The sequence below is a fragment of the Chiloscyllium plagiosum genome, unplaced genomic scaffold (genome assembly GCF_037043375.1).
Source record: "Chiloscyllium plagiosum isolate Xiang-an unplaced genomic scaffold, Cpla_swu_hap1 HiC_scaffold_4, whole genome shotgun sequence".
NCBI classification, from domain to species: Eukaryota; Metazoa; Chordata; class Chondrichthyes; order Orectolobiformes; family Hemiscylliidae; genus Chiloscyllium; species Chiloscyllium plagiosum.
This window is the reverse complement of record NW_028270142.1, coordinates 97,132,450-97,158,390: the sequence shown is the minus strand read 5'-3', so window position 1 is coordinate 97,158,390 and position 25,941 is coordinate 97,132,450. Positions and strand designations below refer to the sequence as shown.

Sequence of the window (25,941 nt, the reverse complement as noted above, 5' to 3'; positions counted from 1 at the left end):
AGCAAGCCAAGAAAGGTTCAAATTGCTATAATTTTGTCATGTTAGGAAGAAACTGTTTCAAACTATATTTCTCCTTAAATCTCTCTGAAGGGAAAATGAAAAATACACAACAGAAGTTCTAAAAGCTTTGAAGGCATGCTTTGAACACAAAGTGTTTCTTATGGATGGTATGTGTTCAATGCTGCGAACGACAGTGAGAAAGAATCAATTCAGCAACATATAATGCCATTAACAGAACTCATTGAAACCTGTCAATTTGCACATTTAGAGTCAGAGAGTCATAGAGATGTACAGCATGGAAATAGACCCTTCGGTCCAACCTGTCCATGCCGACCAGATATCCCAACCCAATCTAGTCCTACCCGCCAGCACTCGGCCTATATCCCTCCAAACCCTTCCTATTCATGTATCCATCCAAATGCCTCTTAAATGTTGCAATTGTACCAGCCTCCACTACATCCTCTAGCAGCTCATTCCATACACGTACCACCCTCTGTGTGAAAAAGTTGCCCCTTAGGTCTCTTTTATATCTTTCCCCTCTCACCCTAAATCTATGCCCTCTAGTTCTGGACTCCTCGATCCCAGGGAAAAGACATTGTCTATTTATCCTATCTATGCCCCTCATAATTTTGTAAACCTCTATAAGGTCACTCCTCAGCCTCCGACACTCCAGGGAAAACAGCCCCAGCCTGTTCAGCCTCTCCCTATACCTCAAATTCTCCAACCCTGGCAACATCTTTGTAAATCTTTTCTGAACCCTTTCAAGTTTCACAACATCTTTCCAATAGGAAGGAGACCCATTTAAAGGATAATCCAATTAAAGACAGGATTGTGTTGGGCATATGGGATCCTATGTTGACAGCAGCTACTGAAAGGGATAATATTTACGCTCAGGGCTGCAAATGGAGAAGTTCAGAGTTGTAAATCAGCAGTTAAATCAGCAATCATGGCAGAACAACCAGGTTTTCTGTATTAAATCGTGGGATACGGGCCTTGCTGGCCCATTTGTTGCCCATTCCCAATGGCTCAGATTTACCATCAAATTGTGAGTTGGGAGTCACTTAAACGCCAGCCCCAGGTAAGGATGGCAAATTTCCTTCCCTGAAGGTCATTGTTGAACCAGATGGGTTTAACAACAATCGGCAATAGTTACATGGCCATCATTAGGGTCGCTCTACATTTCAGATCTTACTGAATTCAAATTTTACCATCTACCATGTGAGATTCAAACCCATGTCCCCAGAACATTAAGCTGGGATTCTGGATTAGTAGTCCAATGTCAATTACTCACACAGCACTACCTTGCCTTAGATCTTGCATTATTCTATAGACCATCCAGGCATAAAGGATAGTATAATCACAAACAGAGGATATCATGCAAAGGGGTTGAAAGTACGTCCATCATAGGGAAAGCAGTGTTATCACTGCTAGAAGCTAAACCATTTTGCAGACAAGTATAAGATTCTAAAGAAGCACAACACGCTCTGTGAGCTGATTACAACAATTGGAGTTCCAACTCATTTAGGGCAAGCTAATGCTATTGATCTAAGCCGGGGCTAGATTAGAGTTTGTACTAGAATAGAGAATTGTGAACACATCCATTACAAAAACCAGCCTTCATTCCATTGACACTGTCTACACTTCCCGCAACCTCGGAAAAATAGCCAACATAATCAAAGTCCCCTCCCATCCTGGTTATACTCTCTTCCACCCTCTTCCATTGTGTAGAAGATACAAAAGTTTGAAAACATATATCAACAGATTTAAAAACTGATTCTTCCACACTGTTATTAATAGACTTCTCATTTTATTACAGTTGATCTTTCTCTGCATCCTCTCAGTAGCTGTAACACTATATTCTGCATTCTATTCTATTACTGTCATGGACTTATGTAAGGATTGATTTGCTAGCACAATACCTTTCACTATGACTTGGTATGTGAGACAATAACAAAAATAATCAGTGTGTTATTGTATAATAGCACAATGGCAGCACAACAGATCCTAAGGAGTACAATTATCTGTTTACAAGCTTATGATGTCTTCCAGAGGAACATCATCTCAAAGTAAATGAGAATGTAAGACAAATTCCACACCTGATAGAAAAGTTAGATAGAAGACAGTCCTCAGGAAATTGATAATTCCTACATAATAGGTTATCAATCTGGTAGCAGAGAAACAACCTGTAAAATTGAGAGTATGCACTGACCCAAAGGATTTAAATGAAGAGATCTCCCTACCCTATTTCAACCATTGAAGGAGTTAGGGACCACAATCTCTGAATAAGGGCTCAGGCACTTAGACCTGAGATGAATAAGAATTTCTTCATTCAAAGTGTGATGTAGCTTATGACTTATCTTCCAGAGCACTGTGGAAGCTCAGTGATTATTTTCAAGACAGAGAATGATAGATTTCTAGATGTTAGTGACATCGAAGCATTGGAAAATGCCATTGAAGTACACACTCAGCCATTAACTAGAAAGGCAGAGAATGTTTGAGGGGCTGGATGGTGAATTGTTTCTGGTATGTTCCAATGTTCTTGGTGAAGCACGTCATTTGCACCTTGCTTATTGCTTAAATTCAGGGAAAAGAAGTGTTCCGTTAAGGTATGTTGTTGATATGTTCTCCTGCAGTGTCCTCCCTCTCTCTTGGTGGAACTTCTACTCTCTTGTATTTTCTTTGTTCCTTCCCCTCTTCCTCTAGCTCAAAGGTTGAACTGTAAAGTCACCCTTGACGGAAGTAAACTGTTTTCAAAGCAAACAGAAGTTCTTACCAAACTTCACTTTTGTAACAGAGAAAACAGCCAAAATAGTTGTCCCAAAGTGAACTAATAGCCTACAAGAATGTCACACGGTTGAATTTATATGAATTTTATATGAATTGGATATGTCCTTAAAATAGCAGTTTCACAGGGTCCTCGCTGACTGTTACAGCCATGAATTGCTGAACAAGGTTCTCACATGGCCTGTCAAATACTCAGGAAAACCAAATAAATAAAGGAATCCTGACTGTTACTAAAATGTCATAATGAAAAGTATGTGCACTTTTAACATGCTTCATGGAAGCCTGTCAGTATGGGACAGGATGCATAAGTTACCCGCCATGTTGGATCCTTAGGAACTCACTTCTCATGTGAAATGCGTGTAGCACAATCAAATATATTTTCTTCATTTTATTAATATATATGATTTATTATTTGCTGGCACAGGCAATTTCTTTGCTCATTCGCCTTTCCCTTTGAAAAACGAGCCACCTTGTTGAACCATTTTAGTCCTCAGGTAGAGTTATACTTACAGTGCTATTGGGAACAAAGTACCAGGATTTTGGCCCAGGAACAGTGAAGGGATGGTGATAAATGAATGGTTCAGAAGGGACCTTGCAGATAATGCTGTTCCCATGACACAGGGGAGAAATGCTTTAACAGAAAGAGAGCTTCATATTGCAGGGTCTATTTTGGTTCCCTGTGAGATCTGAAGCAATTTGAACATATATTACTCGAACAATCTTAAGGTTTTATAGCATTCCAAATTTGGAGATAGCTTTAGTGTCTCTGTAAATCTTAGCTCTCACTTGTTATAACTAATACTTTTGTTTTTACAATTTTTGCAGCAAAACATAACTTTCACCATCTCCCTCAACTGATCAAAAACCAGCAATGTTAATAATTTCTAAAATACTATTTTAAGAAAATGGAGTAAAATCCCAGAGTTTGACTGAGTAAAATCAGAATCTATTCCAACATGATAAAAGTACGTATTTCACCTAAACATCAGTTTTAATATCCTGTTGGCCAGCAATGAATTCTATTCTAAAGCACACAATGAATTGTGCAAGTCCCATTGACTCTCATTTTGACATGGCATTTTGGGTGTCTTTGAGAGTTTAAGACAGCAAAATACTGTATTCCCAACCTTCCCAATCCCCCAACCCCCTGCTAGTTTAGTATTAGATGTAGGAAAATATCAGTGGATGAAATATGTTCTGTTAGATTACTGGAACACATCATATTGCTATGCATATTTTTCTGTTCATTTGTAGCTTTGTCTTTTCAGTAAAACTAATTGCAACTGTTGTTGTATAGGACTGATGTTGTCAACCAATTGACTTATAAGGATACTTACTACACAGATCTATGGAGCTATTAATGATTAAAATTCTTTAAAGATATTTCATAAACCCATGAGCAATTACAGTAATCAAGGTGGCTTTATTTGATCATTTGTTTTGCATAGAGAAAGCTTCCTTTCTTTCTACACAATGTTGCATCAGAAGTTTACGTAAACTCTTGTGGGTTAGATTAATTTCACAGTAGAGAAGCTCCATCACAAATGTGATAAAAATTATATTGAAGAAATATGCTTTTTTTTAAAATCTGGCAATTTCCAGAAGATGAGACTCTATTTAATTCCTTAGAAGTGGTGACAGTACTTAGCAGCTAGCTCTCATATTGAGGATCACTGGTGATTTTCCACGCGTAGAAACTGACATCTAATTAGTCTACACACTCTTAAATTAAATAATGTTTGTGTTTAGCTCCTTGTACCTCATTGGGTTGTATTTTGCAATCAAAATAATGCTAAGGGTAACAGCACTCACTGTTCTGAATGCATAAACCAGCAGCAACTTCCAGAGATAGCAAATATACAGCAAAATGTATAAATCAGGGGGTTGCTGTCCTGGTCTTCCAAAAGCTGCATGAAAGCACACTGAAATACTTGTCATTCATCACAATAAAAGCCTTAAAGTTGTAGCTACAAACAGACATATTAGAAACAGGAGTAGGTCACTCAACGTATTCAGCCTGCTCTGCCATTCAATAAAATCTGATATGACATTCTCATCTAACCCTGACCACTTTTCACCCTGTTGCTTACCAAGACTTATCTAATTCTGCTTTAAAAAATGTTCCAGCACTATTTCCACATCTGTTGAGAAAGAACGTTCAAATGACTCTCTATCCTTTGAGAAAAAAATGCTCTTTATCTTTGTTTTAACTGAATGACACTTTATTTTTAAGAGTGCAACCTTGTTCTAGATTCTATGACAAGAGGAAACATCATTTGCACATCCATCTTTTCAATCTTTCATTTAAAACAAGTGGCCTCTCACTCTTCTAAACTCCAGTCAATATAATCCTGGCCTTTTGAACCTTTCCTCATGTGATAATCCACCCATTTTAAGTATTAATCTAGTAAACCTTCTTTGAACTACTTCCAATGTATTTGCAACTTTCCTTAAATAAGGAGACTTATACACAGTACTCTGTATAACTGGACTGAAAAGCTGGGACTGTTCTCCTTGGTGAGAAGAAGGCCTGAGAGAAGGGGAGAGATTTTCAACACCATGAAGAGGCTTGAGAAAGTAGACTGGGAGAAACTGTCCTGCTTGTAAAAAGATTTAGAATCAGAGTGCACAGTTTTATAGGGATTTGCAAATGGAACGAATATAATGCAGGGGAATTCTTCTTTCCACACAGTAAGTAGTTAGGTACAGAATGAGTTGCCTGGAAAGGTGGCAGATGCAGGGTCAATTGAGGCATTCAGGACAGTATTGGATGATTATTTGGATTGAAATAACGTACAAGGATTTGGGGGAAAAGCAGGAAATTGGCAGCAGATAATGGTATTTATTTGAAGACTTGATGCAGACATGCAAGGCATAATGGAGAGTCGTAGAGATATACTGCACGGAAACAGACCCTTTGATTCAACTCGTCCACGCGAACCAGATATCCTAACTTAATCAAGTCCAATTTGCCAGCACATGGCTCATATCCCTCTAAACCCTTCCTATTCATATATCCATCCAGATTCTTTTTAAATGTTGTTATTGTACCAGCCTCCACCACTTCCTCCAGCAGTTCATTCCATACACACACCACCCTTTGCATGAAGTCGCCCCTTGGGTCCCTTTTAAATTTTTCCCCTCTCACCCTGAACCTATTCCCTCTAGTTCTGGACTCCTTCACTCCAGGGAAAGTACCTTGTCTATTTATCCTATCCATGCCCCTCATGATTTTGTAAACCTCTGTAAGGTCACCCCTCAGCCTCCGACACTCCAGAGAAAACAGCCCCAGCCTATTCAGCCTCTCTCTATAGCTCAAATTCTTCAACTCTGGCAGTATCCTTGAACATCTTTTCTGAACCTTTTCAAGTTTCACAACATCCTACCGATAGGAGGGAGACCAGAACTGCATACAATATTCCAAAAGTGGCCTTACCAATGTCCTGTACAGCTGCCACATGACCCTCCAACTCCGATGCTCAATGTTCTGACCAATAAAGGAAAGCATTCAAATGCCTTATTCACTATTCTATTGACCTTCGATCCACTTTCAAGGAGTTATGAACCTGCAATCCAATGTCCCTTTGTTCAGCAACATTCCCCAGGATCTTACCATTAAATGTATAAGTCCTGCCCTGAGTTGTCTTTCTAAAATGCCTCACCTCACATTTACCTAAAGTAAACTCCGTCTGCCTCTCCTTGGCCCATCTGACCAAGATCCTACTCTGAGGTAACTTTCTTCACTGTCCACTACACCTCCAATTTTGGTGTCATCTGCAAACTTACTAACTATAGGAGGTCAGAAAAATAAAATCAATGTCTTTGTCCATATGTTTTAGACGATTTATATAAAACTCTGCAGTGTTGAGACCCCAGCATTGATCCCAATGCTACACCATTCATTAGATCTTGTCTCCCCTCTGTTTCTTGTTAACTAGTCAACCTTCTCTCCATGCCAATATGTTACCTCTACACTATAAGCTTTGTTTTCAGCAATAACCATTGATGTGGCACTTTATCAAATGCTTTCTGGAAATCTAAACAAGCCAACAATTCCTCTTTGGACAACCACATGTTATCGTCTCAGAATTCCAATGAATTATTTAAACATGATTTTCATTTACAAAACCATGTTTACCCTGCTTGATTATCTCGTACATTTCAAAGTACCCTGCTGTAACATTTTTAGTAATAGATTCTATCATCTTTCTTATAATTGATGTTCAGCTAAGTGGGTTTCCTGCTTTTTGTTTACCTCACGGTCTGAATAAAGGGATTATTTTCTAATCTAAAGGAATCTTCCCTGAATCTTGGTTACTTGGTAGATACTTTTTGAGCATGCCAGGAAAAGTTGCTTTTATCCATTGCAGTTAAAAAAACCCTTTCTTAACCATTGGGAACAACCTGTCTTGCTCTGGAAATTAACCTTATTTGATTAGATTAGATTAGATTAGATTTCCTACAGTGTGGAAACAGGCCTTTCAGCCCAACAAGTCCACACCGACCCTCAGAAGAGTAACCCACCCAGACCCATTCCTCATATTTACCCCTGACTAATGCACCTAATATTATTTCTTCAGATTTTAATTATAGTTGGAGATTCAAACAAATATAAATATGTAAATGAATTTTATAAAATTCATTTACATCTCATGTCTTTTGAAATACCTAGTCTTTTTCTTCCTTTTATTTTATTTGGTATTGAATTATTAGGCTAACACTTTGTGGTATCATTGATTCGTCAAACTGATTGAAAAAAAAAATGCACAGTTCCTTTTCACCCCAGATGACTTGTACAGATGGCTGTGCTTTTTGACAGTCAAAAAGTGTGGTGCTGGAAAAGCACAACCGGAACATTCCTGATGAAGAACTTATGCTCAAAACGTCAACTCTCCTGCTCCTTGGATGCTGCCTGACCGGTTTTGCTTTCCCAGCGCCACATTTTATGACTCTGATCTCCAGCATCTGCAGTTCTCACTTTCTCCTCCCTATGCTTATTGATAGTTGGCTAACTGAAACTAGGTCATAAAAGTGTGCATAAGGACGTACAAGCAAAAAATGCTTGATGTCTTTTGCTTGTCACTGAGGACAAAATCCAACCCAATGCATGGTGTCCATGGCTAAGAAAATGAGACTAAATTAAGCACATTACCAATTAACTTAAAAATTGCTTACTGGATTTTTAAACTCCAGTAGGCTCAAGACCAAAGGCAACTTTGCATGTGCTGTATTACTAGCATTATCCTGCAATTACCTATTTTCTTCCAGGTGCATGGAAGACAGCAGGATGATATGTGAATCTTTTAAGTGTCGTTAAAGGCCTGTTGTCAGAGACTGATTGAAATTTCCCATTTGGCCTGCAGGCTTTTAGAGATATTGAGGCCTAGTCCTGCACGCCAGAGGCAGTCTCCTGGCAACAGACAGTGTTCTGGGCAAACTGCCATTGGAAATATTTCCCTTCTACAAATGTTAATTGGTTGCTGAGTCTTTCTTTTTATAATTTAAGTGTTTAAATAGCTGGAGAAAGCACAATTCTACCTTAAGGTAACTTGTCTCTCTTTCTCTTTTTTTAAAATCTGAAAGAGCATCCTACTGCTTCTTTTGAACTGCAGGTACTCTTATGAGTCCTACTCCTTTGAGACTCCACCTACTGTTCTTAAACTCTGGACATTAATTGTCCAATTCAAGGCAAATCTTTGACTGTTCCCTAGAGAGTGCAAGGTTGTGGCCTCGATTTGATCTTGACTTCAGGGGCAGAGTTTTGGATCAGGACCCTGACAGGATATATAACTCTATCTCAGACTGCTGGCAATATTTCATATACTGTGTGCTAGTTTTGGGAGCATGTTTAATGGGGTGAACAGTCTAATGGGTTTCTTTCACAATTTAATTTCTCACATAGATACCGGGGTAAGCTCATTTTTGACTGAATTCAGAACAATGGCTAGCAACCAGTGTCAGTGTCATTGCTGGGAGTTCCACCTTTTGAAAGTACAATCCATGTCAAAATCAATCAGTCCCCTGTTTTGTATGTAATATTTTGGTCTCAAAAACTTGGGAGTATACAGAATTAAGCATGATTCAAGATGGCTGTAGAGCAGCAGGGCTGCTCTTGCCCAGGATCCATCTGTTCCCACTTGCCTTTTTACTTCTCTTTTCTTTAGAGCCTTTTGCAGCGGGCTAGGCAGTGGAGTCGGTGTGGCAGTTACAATGGGCCATATGTGGAATGGCAGCTCCTCCCGGTGGCGGGCACAGCTTCCCACAGTGACTGGAGGAAGTGGTGGTCGCAGCAGCGCGGACTTCCTCCTGGCTTTCAGGGCTGGCGGCAGCCGGAGCAGCAAAATCCCTCCAGTGATCAGAGGTGATGGTGCCAGCAAACATTTCAAGATGGCGGTGCCGGCAAGGTGACATCTCGGAAGGGTGGTGGTTCTGACGGCTTGGTCTGGCAGCGGAGCCAGAGACTCATGGTTGCAGTAGGCCCAGAATTCCTGGCACTATTGAGGTGGCAATGGAGCCAGTTACTCCTGGTTGCAGGACGTGTGTGGCTTCAGTATGGGCCCGGCATCAGCAACGGGGGTGCCCAGCGGCAAAGAAATGGAGCCTTTAAAATGAGTGCAGAGCAGGCTGCAGCGAAGTGTTGGAGGAGGAGTGGCAGCACAGGTGTCATTGGTGAAACACGTCAGGGCTCAAGACACTTTCAATTATACCTTTTATCCCTTTTATACTATAAGTGTTCTCTTTCATTGAGGCATAGAGATGTACAGCACTGAAACACTTCGGTCTAACTGGTCCATACCAACCAGATATCCTAAACTAATCTAGTCCCATTTGCCAGCATTTGGCCCATATCCCTCTAAATCCTTCCTATTCATATACCCATCCAGATGCCTTTTAAATGCTATAACTTTACCAACCTCCACTTCCTCTGGCAGCTCATTCCATACACGCACCACCCTCTGTATGGAAAAAGTTGTCCTTTAGGTCCCTTTTAAATCTTTCCCCTCACCTGAAATCTATGTCCTCTAGTTTTGGACTCCCCCATTCCAGGGAAAGGACTATCTATTTACCCCATTCACGCCCCTCATGACTTTATAAACATGATTTTATTTTAGTTATATCTTTTATCCTTTTTTATTCTTAAAACATTCCAAATGGTGCCAAATTGTTGAAGCTTTTCACTGCATTTTTCACTGGAAAATGCAAGTGAAAAAAAATCATTCATTCATTCTTTCTTAAATAGATCATTCCAAACTAAGGGAGCCAGATGAAAAGCTGATAAATTTATCATATTACAAATTCATATGAATATCTACAAATTTATATTAAAGCCTCCAAAATTAATTGATAAAATCCTACATCTGAACATTACAGATTTGATCAATAAAACCATTACTTCTCAGAGAATTGTTCTATCTGTTCACCCATTTGTAGCAAATCCTATATTTAGTCTTTAAGAGTGGTGATAGTATGATTTTATGCATTTGGCTTCATAGTATTACAAATGCCTTGCTCAGTTGGAATGGCAGTACTGAAAGTCCCAAACTGTTCTGAAAAAAATGGCCACTTCGCCATGAAGTCTGTATTGTTTAAATTAGATCTTCCCTGGATTGCCAAACCTGGAATGCTTGCTGCTCATTTCAGATTGAGAAAACTGCACAAGTAAAAGGAAGAAAATGCTTTATTGTCTCTCTCTGTCCTTTTGCTTTAAACACAAGACATCTGGTCATTAGAGTGTGGCAGAACATAGTAATAAGAGGGAAAGGAAAGTCGGTTTTTCATTAGTAACAGCCAACATGGTGACCTTGAAGTAACAATTTGGTCTCAAGTTTTTCACCTGATCAAATAAAAATGCTGAAACCATGAACTATGAGGATTTCCTTCACACAGTAATCATAATATTCATAACATCTAATAGGAATATACACACAGTCAGGACCACCAACAAAATTTCAGTTCATCTTGATGTTCTGAGAATTCAGAAATTTAACTGAAATTCTGTCCCTTGTCAAACTCATAAATTTGTATTTATAGAATCCCTACAGTGTGGAAACAGGCCCCTTGAAAAACAAGTCCACACTGACCCTCCGAAGAGTAACCCATCCCCGCTACACTATACTTACCCCTGACTAATGCACTTAACCTACACATCCCTGAACACTATGGGCAATTTATCATGGCCAATCCACCTAACTTGCACATCTTTGGACTGTTGGAGGAAACGGGAGCACTCGGAGGAAACCCACGCAGACACGGAGAAAACGTGTAAACTTCACACAGATAGTCACCCGAGGCTGGAATCGAACCCAGATCCCTGGTGCTGTGAGGCAGCACTGCTAACCACTGAGCCACCATGCCAACCCTAAATATGAATAGATTCTCTACAGTATGGAAACAGGCCCTTCGGCCCAACCAGTGCACACTGACACTTCACAGAGTAACCCACACACACCCATTCCCCTATCCCATATTTACCCCTGACTTGGCAATTTAGTATGACCAATTCACCTGGTCTGCCCATCTTTGGACTGAGGGAGGAAACTGGTACACCCCAAGGAAACGCACGCAGGTATGGGGAAAGTAAGAAATATCTTATTCTCGAACTGATCTGAGGCACAATTCTTGTTCCAACTTATTACAACTATATATACTACACATATACTTCTGCCAGTGCACAGAAAGAGTAAGAGCAAAACTTATATTGACATAGAGCCAATGTACAACATACAGCCCCATTTTAACCAACATTCAAGCAGCTGTACCTGCTTAAAACCAAATAATTCCTTCTTTGACAAATAGTCATGGTTGTGGTGTAGGAAACAAGGCAACCAATGTAGACACAGTGAGATCCAATGCTGATATGACACTCACCAAATTACATGTCTTTAAGTGTCAGTTAAAATATAGTAAGGTATTAAGAACCACACCAATGTTAATAATTTCACATCAATAAATAAATCTGTCTGTAAAATTAGGAAGAATATACATTGATGTTACTGTGTCAGAGAGCTAATTTTCAGATAAGACTTAAACTGCAACCCCACCTGCCCAAGGTGAATGTAAAACATTCCACACTATTTTGGAGAACAAAAAAAAGTAATTATTCCAGGTGACCTGTCCAATATTTATCCTTCAAACAACACAGGCAAACTTTTGAGGCCTGCTTTTAAAAAAAAATCCATATTTTCGGTTCATTAAGAGATTACTGTTTCAAGTGATTGCTGTCCATAAAATAGCTGCTGTGTTCTCCACATAACGAGTGGCCACATTTCAGAAGTACTTTATTAGTTGTAAAATGCATTGGGATGCTCTAAAATGTGCTACATAAAAGCCAGTATTATGTAAAGATCACAGGGGTTTGATAATATGATATAATTAACACAGCAATATTAAATGCCTTAGCTATTAAGTAATTAGTTGTTCACTAAGATCTCATATTCAATTTGAATAAATTTGAATTCATGAACAAACGAATATATGAAAACCAGGCTCTCTTTTATTATGCACTGCCATTTTCTGATTCATAACATGCAGAGTGGTCTTGGGTTAGGTGATAGCATGAAAGCAAATTTAATGACAAACCGCATTGGGCTTTTCTGCTAAAACAATAGGCCACAACAAATGCATCTTTTGGAAAATCCTACACTCCAAACTAAAGGCCTCTTAGTTGCTGCATTACACATAATTAATATGAACAATGTATGCTATGTACATATTAAGTTATAATTTGCTTGTTTATTTCTTATGCAATGCACATGAGGAACATATACAGTCATCAATTATAACAGAAATTCTATCGCTATGTTGTGCAAAAATCTTTTTAAACTGAATTAGATATTTATGAACTTTTTTCATAGGCTGTGTATTTACCTGTGATGTAATGAATTTCTTATGGTCCTGGACTATACCTTTAATCATAAAGTTTATTTGATTTGGTTAAAAATACTGTTTATTTCTTGTGATTGCGCAGATTACAGGCAATTGCCTAAATGAGAATATCCATACTTCAAATGCTCATTAAGGCATGAACAGATCTCTCATTTCTTTTCAAAGAGACAGGTCTTCCATTTATAAGATTTGTTGAAACATTATGAGCCAGAAATTCATTTAGGCCTACCTTTAGATTAATCTGCAGATCCTGATACTCAATTACTCCGTGCCTGGTCAAATTGAGGCAGCCCAGCATACAACCCCACTTTAACCAACAGAAAAGAAAGATTCAAAGTAAATCAGAGTTTTGTGGTTGACAAAATGCAAGAAGTCGGATTGCACAGGGCTCGTTTCTCAGACTGCAACTATTTTCAATTTGTGTTAATGACTCTGATACAGGGATAGAATGTACCGTAACCAAATTCAAGTGACATTAAAATAGCTGGGAAAATAAATTGCAATGAAGAAATAAGACATTTATAATGGAGAGGCTGAGTAATTTGGGCCAAACGTTTAACATGGAGTTCAACATGGATATGTGTGAGGTTATCCATTTTGGTCAAAATATTTTAAAAAGGCAGCTTATTATCTAAATGGAGAGAAACTTCAAAATATTTTGGTGCAAAGCAATCAGTGTCCTCATGCTTGAATTGCACAAAGCTCGTGTGGAGGTACAGCAGATTCGAAGGAGACAAATGGAATTTTGGCACTGATTGTGAAAGGAATAGAATTTAAAAGTAGAAAGTGTTTTTGCAATTGTATAATGCATTGGTGAGACTATCTGGAGTATTACGTACAGTTTTCATCCCATTACTTGAGGAAGGATGTAATTGCCATGGAGGTAGTTCGGAGAAGGTTCATGTGATTAATTCCAGAAATGGAAGCTTTGTTTCATGAGGAGAGATTGAGCAGTTTAGGCCTTTAATCTCCGGAGTTAAGAATGAGAAGAGATTTAATTGGGGCAGACAAGATTCGAAAAGGGATTGACAAAGTAGACGCAGAGCAGATGCATACCCTTGTGTGGCAATCTAGAACAAGAGGTCATAGTTTTAGGCTAACGGTTGGCAGATTTTAAACAGAGATAAGGGTGAATTATTTCTATCAAAGGGTATTGAATGTGTGGAATTCACTGCCCCAGAGTGCAGTGGATGCTGGGGTATTGAGTAAATTTATCGAGGAGATAAATTTTTAATTAGATAATGTGTTGAAGAGTTCTGGGGAGCAAGCAGAAAAGTGGAGTTGAGGCTAAGATGAGATCAGCCATAATCATAGTAAAGGACAGAACAGGCTTGAGGGCTGAATTACCTACTTCTACTTCTCACAGAAATGCACTAACAGCTAATTGCGTGGTTAGCAGAGGACCCAGGAGTATGTGATGATGGCATGTTGTACAACTCACCTATTCTTCCTGGCCTTTGTATGGAGTCACAGAAAATGAGGGAGATACTACACGAATATTTTGCATCAGTATTTACTGTGGAAAAGAACATGGAAGATATAGACTATAGGGAAATAGATAGTGACATCTTGAAAAATATCCATATTACAGAGAGGGAAGGGCTGGATATCTTGAAATGCATGAAGGTGGATAATACTCCAGGATCTGATCAGGTGTACCCGAGAACACTGTGTGAGTGATTGCTGGGCCTCTTGCTGAGATATTTGTATCATCGATAGTCACAGGTGAGGTGCTGGAAGACTGGAGGTTGGCTAACATGGTGCCACTGTTTAAGAAAGGTGGTAAGGACAAGCCAGGGAACTATAGACCAATGAGCCTGACGTCGGTGGTGGGCAAGTTGTTGGAGGGAATCCTGAAGGAAAGGATGTACCTATATTTGGAAAAGCAAGGACTGATTATGGATAGTCAACATGGCTTTGTGCGTGGGAAATCATGTCTCACAAACTTGATTGAGTTATTTGAAGAAGTAACAAGAGTTACAAAGAGATGAGGGCAGAGCAGTAGATGTGAGCTATATGGACTTCAGTAAGGTGTTCGACAAGGTTCCCCAAGGGAAACTGGTGAGTAAGGTTAGATCTCACGGAATACAGGGAGAACTAGCCATTTGGATACAGAACTGGTTTGAAGGTAGAAGACAGAGGGTGGTGGTGGAGGGTTGCTTTTCAGACTGGAGGCCTGTGACCAGTGGAGTGCCCCAAGGATTGGTGCTGGATCCACTACTTTTCGTCATTTTTATATAAATGATTTGGATGTGAGCATAAGCGATATAGATAGTAAGTTTGCAGATGACATCAAAATTGGAGTGAAGTGGACAACGAAGAAGGTTACCTCAGATTACAATGCGATCTTGATTAGGTGGGCCAGTTGGCTGAGAAGTGGCAGATGGAGTTTAATTTAGATAAATGTGAGGTGCTACATTTTGGGAAAGCAAATCTTAGCACGACTTATACACTTAATAGTAAGGTCCTAGGGAGTGTTGCTGAACAAAGAGACCTTGGAGTGCATTTGGTATGCTTTTCTTTATTGGTCAGAGTATTGAGTACAGGAGTTGGGACGTCATTTTGCGGCTGTACAGGGCATTGGTTAGGCCACTGTTGGAATATTGCGTGCAATTCTGGTCTCCTTCCTATCAGAAAGATATTGTGAAACTTGAAATGGTTCAGAAAAGATTTACAAGGATGTTGTCAGGGTTGGATGATTTGAGCAGTAGGGAGAGGTTGACTAGGCTAGGGCTGTTTTCCCTGGAGCATCGGAGGCTGAAGGGTGATCTTATAGAGGTTTATAAAATCATGAGGGAGATGGATAGGATAAATAGACAAAGTCTTCTCCCTGGGGTGGAGGATCCAGAACTAGAGGGCATAGGTTTAGGGTGAGAGGGGAAACATATGAAAGAGACCTACGGGGCAATTTTTTCACGCAGAGGGTGGTACATGTATGGAATGTGCTGCCAGAGGATGTGGTGGAGGCTGGTACAATTGCAATATTTAACATGCATTTGGATGGGTATATGAATAGGAAGGGTTTGGAGGGATATGGGCTGGGTGCTGGCAGGTGGACTAGGTTGGGTTGGGTTGGTTTGTGGGCGGCACGGTGGCACAGTGGTTAGCACTGCTGCCTCACAGCGCCAGAGACCCGGGTTCAATTCCCGCCTCAGGCGACTGACTGTGTGGAGTTTGCACGTTCTCCCCGTGTCTGCATGGGTTTCCTCCGGCTGCTCCGGTTTCCTCCCACAGTCCAAAAAAGTGCAGGTCAGGTGAATTGGCCATGCTAAATTGCCCGTAGTGTTAGGTAAGGGGTACATGTAGGGGTATGGGTGGGTTGCGCTTCGGCGGGGCGGTGTGGACTTATTGGGCTGAAGGACTGTTTCCACACTGTAAGTAATGTAATCTAATCTAATCTAATCTGGCCGGCATGATGAGGTTGGACCGAAGGGTCTGTTTCCGTGCTGTACATCTCTATGACGCCATAATTAGAAAAGATCTTAATGCAGACATCAAAAGAAAGTGTCAACACCTTTCCCAATACCATCTCTTATAAACAGTCAGCCCGAGCGAAATAGCACCACTACTTTAGCTTTTCAAGCCATTACTTTAAGATCGTACAGATGCTGGAGTGTCAAAGTTGATAAAGTGTGGCACAGTCAGTCAGGCAATGTCTGAGGAGCAAGACAGCTGACGTTTCAGCCATAATACTTCATTAGGACCCTTCAATTTGGTTTATGCCCAAAATGTCTGTGCTGCATTTTCCAGTGCCAGACTTTATCGACTCTGACTCTGCAGCATCTGCAGTCCTCACTATCTCCTTGTGGCTGCAAACCATACTGCGAAACCATGACTTTAGTAATGCTATCTGTTTTGTTTTCTTGAATGGTAGAGACAAATTAATGATTCATTTCAGACGCCACTGGGAAGTACCTCTCACAATCACGAAGGCCAAAACTTCGTTCTAACAGGTTCAAGATTTCAATCCAAACTCTTCTGGCTTTGAAGCTTCACAAACTAGAATTGACTTCTGAAGATTTAATTGCTTCCCCTGAACTAAATTCGTACTCCTGCTAGGAGAAACTTTCCTCTTGCAGCTTCAACTCCAGGTTCTTCTGAACTAAAACTGTCAACCTTCTGCCCTGAACTCAAAATGATACTACTTGTCTTAATATATTTACTCAGCCTGTCATAAACCTAACACAATAAACACTTTTTCTTTATCACTGCTGGGTTTCTCCTAGGCACTCTACAGCAGTCACATGGCTTTTTCGTAAGATGCATTTACGTCACACATTGAGTTCATTACCTTTTGGGAAAACAAAATGCACAGAACTGACCAACATCCTCTGCCTCTGCTTTGAAATCCAAATCCAAAAGAAAGCAGGTTTGAATCATTCCCATGGCATCACCACAGTAGATTTTTATTTTGTCATATTACTATGTACACCACAGAAGATAAAATAAAAGCTAAGAAAATATGTGAATCACAGAGTTCAACTCAGCTATAATGCTAGCAGGAGTTGAGCCATAGCAACTTGGTGAAATTCAATGAAACCTGAAGGCATTTTTTCCATTACTACATGGGCCAATAACCAGGGACAGATTTAAGCTAAGAGGCATCTGACTATGAAGAGAGCTGATAAGAATTTGTTTTATTACAGATATAACTATAATTCCCTTATGAATTAAGCCACAAGAACTTCTCCAATATGTTAAAGAAAACAATGAGAATTGTGGCACAAAGAGTAGAATGTATTACAATGCTATGTGAAGATAATTTATCGGAAAAATATAAAGCTTACCAGCCATTTCACACTGCTATCTCTGATGATCCCTTTCCAATCCCATAGCAATCAAAACCACTTTAAACCAGATGGTACTCTTTTGTCACTTACTGGCAAACATTGCCTGCATCTATTTTCTGTATTGAGCAGCCACAAATAGCAGCTCAGGTCAAGCAAAGAGTTCAGCTCAGACATCACTTACATACTAAAAGCAGTACCAAAAACAGGAATAAAGTGATCCTTTTATGGTGGGATCACAATAAAACATGCTGTAGCAAATAAGTCAACTCAATGCATGAGACAACCATTACTAAGCATATAAGTTGAATTTGACAATATTTGAAGGTTCAAATGATTATTGTAGAATTACTTCATTAAAGAAAACATGAACGAATGGCCTGGATCTTCTGGTCATTGCATGGTTGGATTTGGACATATTAACCAATGCCTGGGTAGAGGAGACTACAAGCAATGTTACATTGCAGTGTCTATGCCAGCCAGGGGATCCAGGCTTGGAAAGCACAGTCCTCGCTGTGACCTTTCAGAACAAGGCAGTCCCTTTCTCTCAGAGGCACAAAATCCATGAAGAGCAATTGAAATGTATATTCCTTGTGCTTCTCCACTCACTGGATGTTTCATATCCCTTTGGCTGCTAACGAGCCTATCAACAATAAGTGCCAACCTGTGACAACCAATCTGTGTCAATGGATGTGGAGCTGGAAAAGCCACAGCAGGTCAGACAATATCCGAGAAGTAGGAAAGACAATGTTTCAGGCCGAAACCCTTCATCAGGATTGGGGAGGGGGAGGGGGGGGAAAGGGGGGAAAGGGGGGGGGGGAGGTGTGGAGGGTAGGGGGAGGGGAAAGGGAGCCCAAAAGTAAACAGAGGGAGGGGGCTGGGGCTGGGGCTGGAGCTGGGGGGGGGGTGTCAGGGAGGCTAGTTGAGATGGTCATAGATGGATGCAAGTAGGGGGTTAATGTGATTGGTCAGTGGGAAGGATGGAGCAGATAGGTGAGTAGGAAGACGGACAAGTTACTTCAGGTCAGGGAGCTGCGAAGGAGGCAAAGGAGATAAGGCTGGGGATGGAGAATTTTGAAGCTGGTGAAGTCAATTTTGAGGCCATTTGCCTGTAAGCTTCCCAGGCGAAATATCAGGTGTTGTTCCTCCAGTTTAAATTTGGCCTCACTTTGACACTGGCGGAGGCCAAGGATGGACATGTCCCCTGGGGAGTAGGAGGGAGTCTTAAAATGGATGGGAACCAGAAGGTTGAGTTGTTTGATGAATGCAGAGTGCAGATGCTTCGTGAACCAGTCCCCTAGTCTGGGTTTGATCTCCAGACTATGAATGGAGATATAGTCGAAAGTTAAGCGGCTACAGCGAACAATTTTCTGGAGGTACTATTTGCTGGGCCCTGGCCTCTGGGACTGACAGTGAGGACTCGACCCAGGTATTGCTTGTTCTTAGGGAATTGTTTCAGTACTACTACCAGGAGCTGGGTCTTAGGGGATGCTGGGTCCAGGCATCAGGGATTGTGTGATACAGGCCTTCAAAATTGCTCGCAGCCAGGCCCAAGAATCATAGTCTGTTAGATTGCAGGGATGGCTCCTGCTACCAATGTGGAGGTGTGTAGGGTAGGGAGGGGGAGGATACAAGGGGAGAGTGGAAAAGAGGAAGTTAAAAAAAGGGGTTAGAAACGACAATACTGCGAGGAGGGAGGAAGAGGCTACAAGGGGTCATGTCAGAAGAGGTAAGAAGGGAGCATGCTGCGAGAGGGTGGGAATGAAGGAGGTTGCAAGTAGAAGGAAGGACCAGAGGAGAAGGAAGCTATAGGAGTGGAAAGAGGAGGAGGTTAGAGAGGAAATAGGAGGAGACTGTGGGGGAGGAGGAGGAGAAGGCAGTGGCAGGTAGAAGGTGGAGGTTACAGGGTAAAAAGGAAGAGGCTGCAAGTGTAAATAGAGTCAAAGAGATGTACAGCACGGAAACAGACCCTTCGTCCATGCCGACCAGATATCCCAACCCAACCCAGTCCCACCTGCCAACACCCAACCCATATCCCTCCAAACCCTTCCTATTCATATACCCATCCAGATGCCTTTTAAATTTTGCAATTGGACCAGCCTCCACCACTTCCTCTGGCAGCTCATTCCATACACGTACCACCCTCTGTGTGAAAATGTTGCCCCTCTTTTATATCTTTCCCCTCTTATCCTAAACCTATGCCCTCTACTTCTGGAATCCCCCACCTATTTATCCTTTCCATGCTCCTAATGATTTTATTAACCTCTATAAGGTCACCCCTCAGCCTCCAACATTCCAGGGAAAACAGTCCTAGCCTATTCAACCTCTCCCTACAGCTCAAATCCTCCAACCCTGGCAACATCCTTGTAAATCTTTCCTGAACCCTTTCAAGTTTCACAACATCTTTCCAATAGGAAGGAGACCAGAACTGCACGCAATATTCCAACAGTGGCCTAACCAATGTCTTGTACAGCCACATCATGACCTCCCAACTCCTGTACTCAATACTCTGACCAATAAAGAAAAGCATACCAAATGCCTTCTTCACTATCCTATCTACCTGCAACTCCACTTTCACGGAGCTATGAACCTGCACTCCAAGGTCTCTCTGTTCAGTAACACCCCCTAGGACCTTACCATTAAGTGTATAAGTCCTGCTAAGATTTGCTGTCCCAAAATACAGCACCTCACATTTATCTAGATTAAACTCCATCTGCCACTTCTCAGCCCATTTACCCATCTGATCAAGATCTTGTTGTAATCTAAGCTGACCTTCTTCACTGTCCACTACACCTCCAATTTTGGTGTCATTAGCAAACTTACTAACTATACCACTTATGCTCACATCCAAATTATTTATGTAAAAGACAAAAAGTAGAGGGCCCAGCACCGAGCCTTGTGGCACTCCACTGGTCATAGGCCTCCAGTCTGAAAAACAACCCTCCACCACTACCTTCTGTCCTCTACCTTTGAGCCAGTTCTGTATCCAAATGGCGAGTTCTCCTTGAATTACATGAGATCTAACCTTGCTCACCAGTCTCCCATGGGGAATCTTGTTGAATGCCATACATGAAGTCCATATAGATCACATGTAATCATCATCAATCCTCTTTGTTACCTCTTCAAAAAACTCAATCAAGTTTGTGAGACATGATTTCCCACGCATAAAGTCATGTGGACTATCCCTAATCAGTAGGGATCAATCAACCCCACCGCCCTATGGCCTAACATTTCAACTCCCCCTCCCACTCTGCCGAGGACATGGAGGTCCTGGGTCTCCTCCACCACCACTCCCTCATCACCCGACGCCTGGAGGAAGAATGCCTCATCTTCCACCTCGGAACACTTCAACCCCATGGCATCAATGTGGATTTCACCAGTTTCCTCATTTCCCCTTCCCCTACCTCACCCCAGCTCCAACCTTCCAGCTCAGCACCGCCCTCATGACGTGTCCTACCTGCCTATCATCCTTTCCACCTATCCACTCCACCCTCTTCTCTGACCTATTACCTTCATCCCCACTCCCATTCACCTATTGTACTCTTTGTTACCTATCCCCACCCTCCTCTCTGACCTATCCCCACTCCCATTCACCTAATGTACTCTATGCTACTTTCTCCCCCCATTTATCTCTCCACTCTGCAGACACTCTGCCTCTATTCCTGATGAAGGGCTTTTGCCCGAAACGTCGATTTTCCTGCTCCTCGGATGCTGTCAGACTTGCTGTGCTTTTCCAGCACCACTCTAATCTATCCCTAATCAGTTCTTACCCTTCCAAATACATGTACATTCTGTCCCTCAGGATTCCCTCCAACAACGTGCCCACCACTGATGTCAGGCTCACTGGTCTATAGTTCCCTGGCTTGTCCTTACCACCTTTCTTAAACAGTGGCACCATGTTAGCCAATCTCCAGTCTTCCGGCACCTCACCTGTGACTATTGATGATACTAGAGGATGCAAAGCATGAGAATGAGGCTATAATGTGCAAAGGAGGAGGAGACTGAAAAGGACAGGAAACAATTTTAATCTGCTAACAAAATGTTGGAAAATGCTGAAGCCACTGACACAATCTACGTCTTTACAAATATGTGTGGAAACTCCAGCTTAAGGCTGTATGTATTCAGTAGCTACCATATTAGATAAAAGTAATGGGATGTTATTTTGATGAACAATATGTCAATTGTTAAATTTAAATCTCAGATGCAGTAAAAAGACTCATAACTGCCTCGTTATAATGCTTCAACTTTGTGCAATGATAAAAATGCACTTTGTGACCTCACCAGTCTGCAGAAGGTAGATTTAAGATGACGTCTTGTTTTTGGGTAGAATAGTCAACATCAGAATAATCAAGTTTAGACATAACAAGGACAAGGATGAGTTTTCATTAGTAGATAGTCACAGAGACAGAAACAGGCAATATTACAGACATAGGTTTAGAGAATCTTTTGATGGCATAGACATATGGTCGGGAGATCACTTCAGGACCTAATATGACACCAAGGTCACAAATAGTTTTGTCTCAGCATCAAACCAGAAAGAGGAATGATGTTGTTGGCTAACTAATGAAGCTTGTAGGGCAGATTAAAGATATTTGCCTTAATATTTAGTTGAAGGACATTTCTATTCATTTTGTTATTGAATGTTAGACAAATGCATTATAACAAATCAGAGACAGTGGTGGGGGCAAAGACATAATTATCAGGTAGTGCTGGTATCATTAGTGTACACAAGGAACCTAACATCATGATATTGCAAAGAGCTGTGTGGAGGTGACCAGTAGGAGGGGTGAAGGAGACATCCTTGGGAGTCATGAGTTATACTGCATAGAAACAGACTCTTCAGTCATCATATAGCAAACTACACTGATCCCATTTACCTGCACTTGATCTATAGCTTACTATTTCCTGGCATTTTAGGTATTCATCCAGATGATTCTTAAATGTTGCAAGATTATCTGCATTTGCCACCCTTCACATTACCATCTGCTGGGTGAAATTTCTTTCCTCAGATCTCTAAGCTACTCGCTCCTCACCTTAAACGTATACCCTCTGGTCTGAGACACATCTGCCATAGGGAAGAAATTCTCACAAGCTACTCCATCTATGCCTCTCATAATTTTGTATAACTCTATCAGATCCACCTTCTGCCCCCTCTGCTTCAAGGAAAACAAACTCAGCATATCCCATCTCTCCTCGTAACAGACATTTCAGCCCAGGCAACATCCTGTTTTAGCTATGCTGTCCTTCTTGAATAAAAGCACCACATTAGCTATCCTCCAGTTACCTGGCACTTGACCTGTGACCAACAAAGTATTAAATATCTCCAACAAGGCCCACTAATCACCTCCCTCCACTAGCAGCCTGGGATACACCTCATCAGACCTTCGAGATTTATGTACTTCTATATCTGCTAAAACAACTAACATCGCCTCTTTATTAATCTTAACATGTTCCGGAAACACTCAATTCCAACTGAAATCTCCGGCTACACTGTTTCTCCTCTTTGAAGTACTTAATTAAGATCTCACCATATTCATTGCCTCCAAGCACACGTTGGCCTTTTGGTCTCTATAATACATCCCACTCTGACCCTGGTAATCCTTTTATTCTTGATATATGTAAGAAAAGCCTTGGAGGTATGCTTGATCCCATCTGCCAAAGGTATTTTGTGGCCCCTCTTTGCCCCTCTAATTTCCCTTTTAAGCAATCTCCTCCACTCTCAATACTTTTGAAGGTTTCCACTGTTTTTAATACACTGTACCTAACATGTGCTTCCTTCTTTTTCTTAATCAAACTCTCAAAATTCCTTGACATCCAGGGTTCCCTAGACTTGGTGACCTTGTCTTTCCCTCTTAGGGAACACCTCGGCCCTGAATTCTCACTATGCTATATTTAAAAGACTCCCACTTTTCAAATGTAGACTTACCTGCCAGTACTTGTTCCCAGTCTATTTTGCCAGATCTTGTCTAGTGATACTGAAATCAGCTCTCCCCAATTTAGAATGTAACTTCTACACTATCCTCATCCCAGTGGTCTCAAATGGTAATTTAGAAAGAGAAGCCATTTCAGGTATTTGTTTGCACAGATAAAAAAATTGAATAGCCATCAACTCAAGTGTGAAGAAAGTGCAATATATTTACAATTAATTGGATCTTTTCTTCAATAAATTGACTTAACCATTGCTTCGCTGCCACAGCTGGACAGCCTAAGGCAAAATCTTTAAACTTATATCAGGAACCGAATGCCTCTGTCTCTGCCAAACAGCTATTTTGTTTCTCCCCCTATTCATTCTCAGAATACAGATTGGGTTGGAAAAGTTGCATTTGTTACTTATTTCCAGTTGATTGTGAGTAAGTGGTGATTGTCCTACTGTAATGACTGATTTGGCAATTGAAAAGCACTTTAAAGAACAATAAAAAGTCAATCATGTCATATGGGACTTGAATCAAATGTAGGGAAAAAGAGGCAGAGGGTGTGAGCTCTTTTTCGTGAACGACAGTGAGCCAGTAAGGAATCAAACAGTTTCAGGACTTTACTTTTCTGAAGCCACTGCTTTAGATACCAGGTTTATTACACTTAATACTGCAGTCGGCAATGGAGGGAGTTGAACTCACAAGCTGAGTTGATTCAGGATATTGTCAGAGGACTGCAAAAACTATCAACATCCAAAAATTCCTGCCCTTCAGTAAATGGTCAACCATTGTCAGTAGCAAACCATCTGGAAATACAACTCAACAGGTCAATGGAAGTATGAGGTTCAAAACTGCTTTTAAGTTTTAACATTTGATCTTCTATTTTTCGAAACTGTCAATTGTGCCTTAGCTATTTTGTATTTCCAATACAGACACTCACCCTTTGTTGAATACTAGAGATAATTTCTCCTTTGCTTCTTCAAATTAGTCAACAGATAGAATTGCATGAGATCAGTTTTCAATATTCAAATAAAGAGCACTTACTAATTGTTGCCATGGCATAGATGTGATTGAAATTTTAAAAGTCATCGCCTATATTCCTGCCCTCCAGCTGTAAGTCATTATATAAAATGTTATTAATTTAAGGGTTAATAAAAATGCTGAAGAGAATTGATTATTTTAAAAATCACAGATATGAAGCACCTTTGCAATGCAAACACTGCTATAAACTCTAACCATAAATTTCTAAACCAATTATCCAACAGCAGACACAGCTGAATCATTCAAAGGGGTAATTAGCAATCAGGGATAATGAATAGTGCAGCCACTCATTGTCGTACAGTATTTAGCTTGGAGCAGCCTAAGGGAACAGAATCATTTCCTGTTTCTTTCTCCAGGCTTTGTTGGTACATTGAGTGCATCAGTCCATTTTATTATTCCCCACAGTTTAATCCATCCACAGGTTACCACATGCTTTCGATCCCGTCTGTCAAGCTCATTCAGAACATTCATGGTCCATTTTCTAGTGCAATTTATGATGCTAGCACTTAATTAAATAATAATGTGTATTTTCAGCCATTAAATTAATCCTGCAGAATATCTGATTGCTGGTTATTGAAGAAAGTTACTAGCGGCATACCGCAAGGGTCAGTGTTGGGTCCACTGCTGTTCGTCATTTTTATAAATGACCTGGATGAGGGCTTAGAAGGGTGGGTTAGTAAATTTGTGGGTGACACTAAGGTCAGTGGAGTTGTGGATAGTGACGAAGGATGTAGTAGGTTGCAGAGAGACATAGATAGGATGCAGAGCTGGGCTGAGAGATGGCAAATGGAGTTTAATGTGGACAAGTGTGAGGTGATACACTTTGGACGGAGTAATCAGAATGCAAAGTATTGGGCGAATGGTAAGATTCTTGGGAGTGCAGATGAGCAAAAAGATCTCGGTGTCCATATACACAGATCCCTGAAAGTTGCCACCCAGATTGACAGGGTTGTTAAGAAGACATACAATGTTTTGGCCTTTATTAATAGAGGGATTGAGTTCTGGAACCAGGAGGTTATGCTGCAGCTGTACAAAGCTCTGGGACGGCCACACTTGGAGTATTGTGTACAGTTCTGGTCACTGCATTATAAGAAGGATGTGGAAGCTTTGGAAAGGGTGCAGAGGAGATTTACTAGGATGTTGCCTGGTATGGAAGGAATGTCTTACGAGGAACGGCTGAGGGCCTTGAGGCCGTTCTCGTTAGAGAGAAGAAGGTTGAGAGGTGACTTAATAGAGACATACAAGAAAATCAGAGGGTTAGATAGGGTGGACAGGGAGAGTCTTCTTCCAAGTATAGGAACAGCAAACACGAGGGGATGCAACTTTAAAGTGAGGGGAGATAGGTATAAGACAGATGTCAGAGGTAGTTTCTTTACTCAGAGAGTAGTAAGGGTATGGAATGTTTTGCCTGCAATGGTAGTAGATTCACCAAGTTTAAGTGCATTTAAGTTGTCATTGGACAGGCAAATGGACGTACATGGAATAGTGTAGATGGGATGGGCTTTAGATTAGTATGACAGGGCGGCGCAACA

At 40.9% G+C, this 25,941-nt stretch overlaps 1 protein-coding gene across 5 annotated transcripts in view; it reads right to left on the bottom strand.

The window, feature by feature from the left end:
• Positions 1–25,941, bottom strand: part of LOC122549028 (RNA-binding Raly-like protein) — a 913,629-nt gene that overhangs the window by 570,098 nt on the left and 317,590 nt on the right. The window lies entirely within an intron of this gene.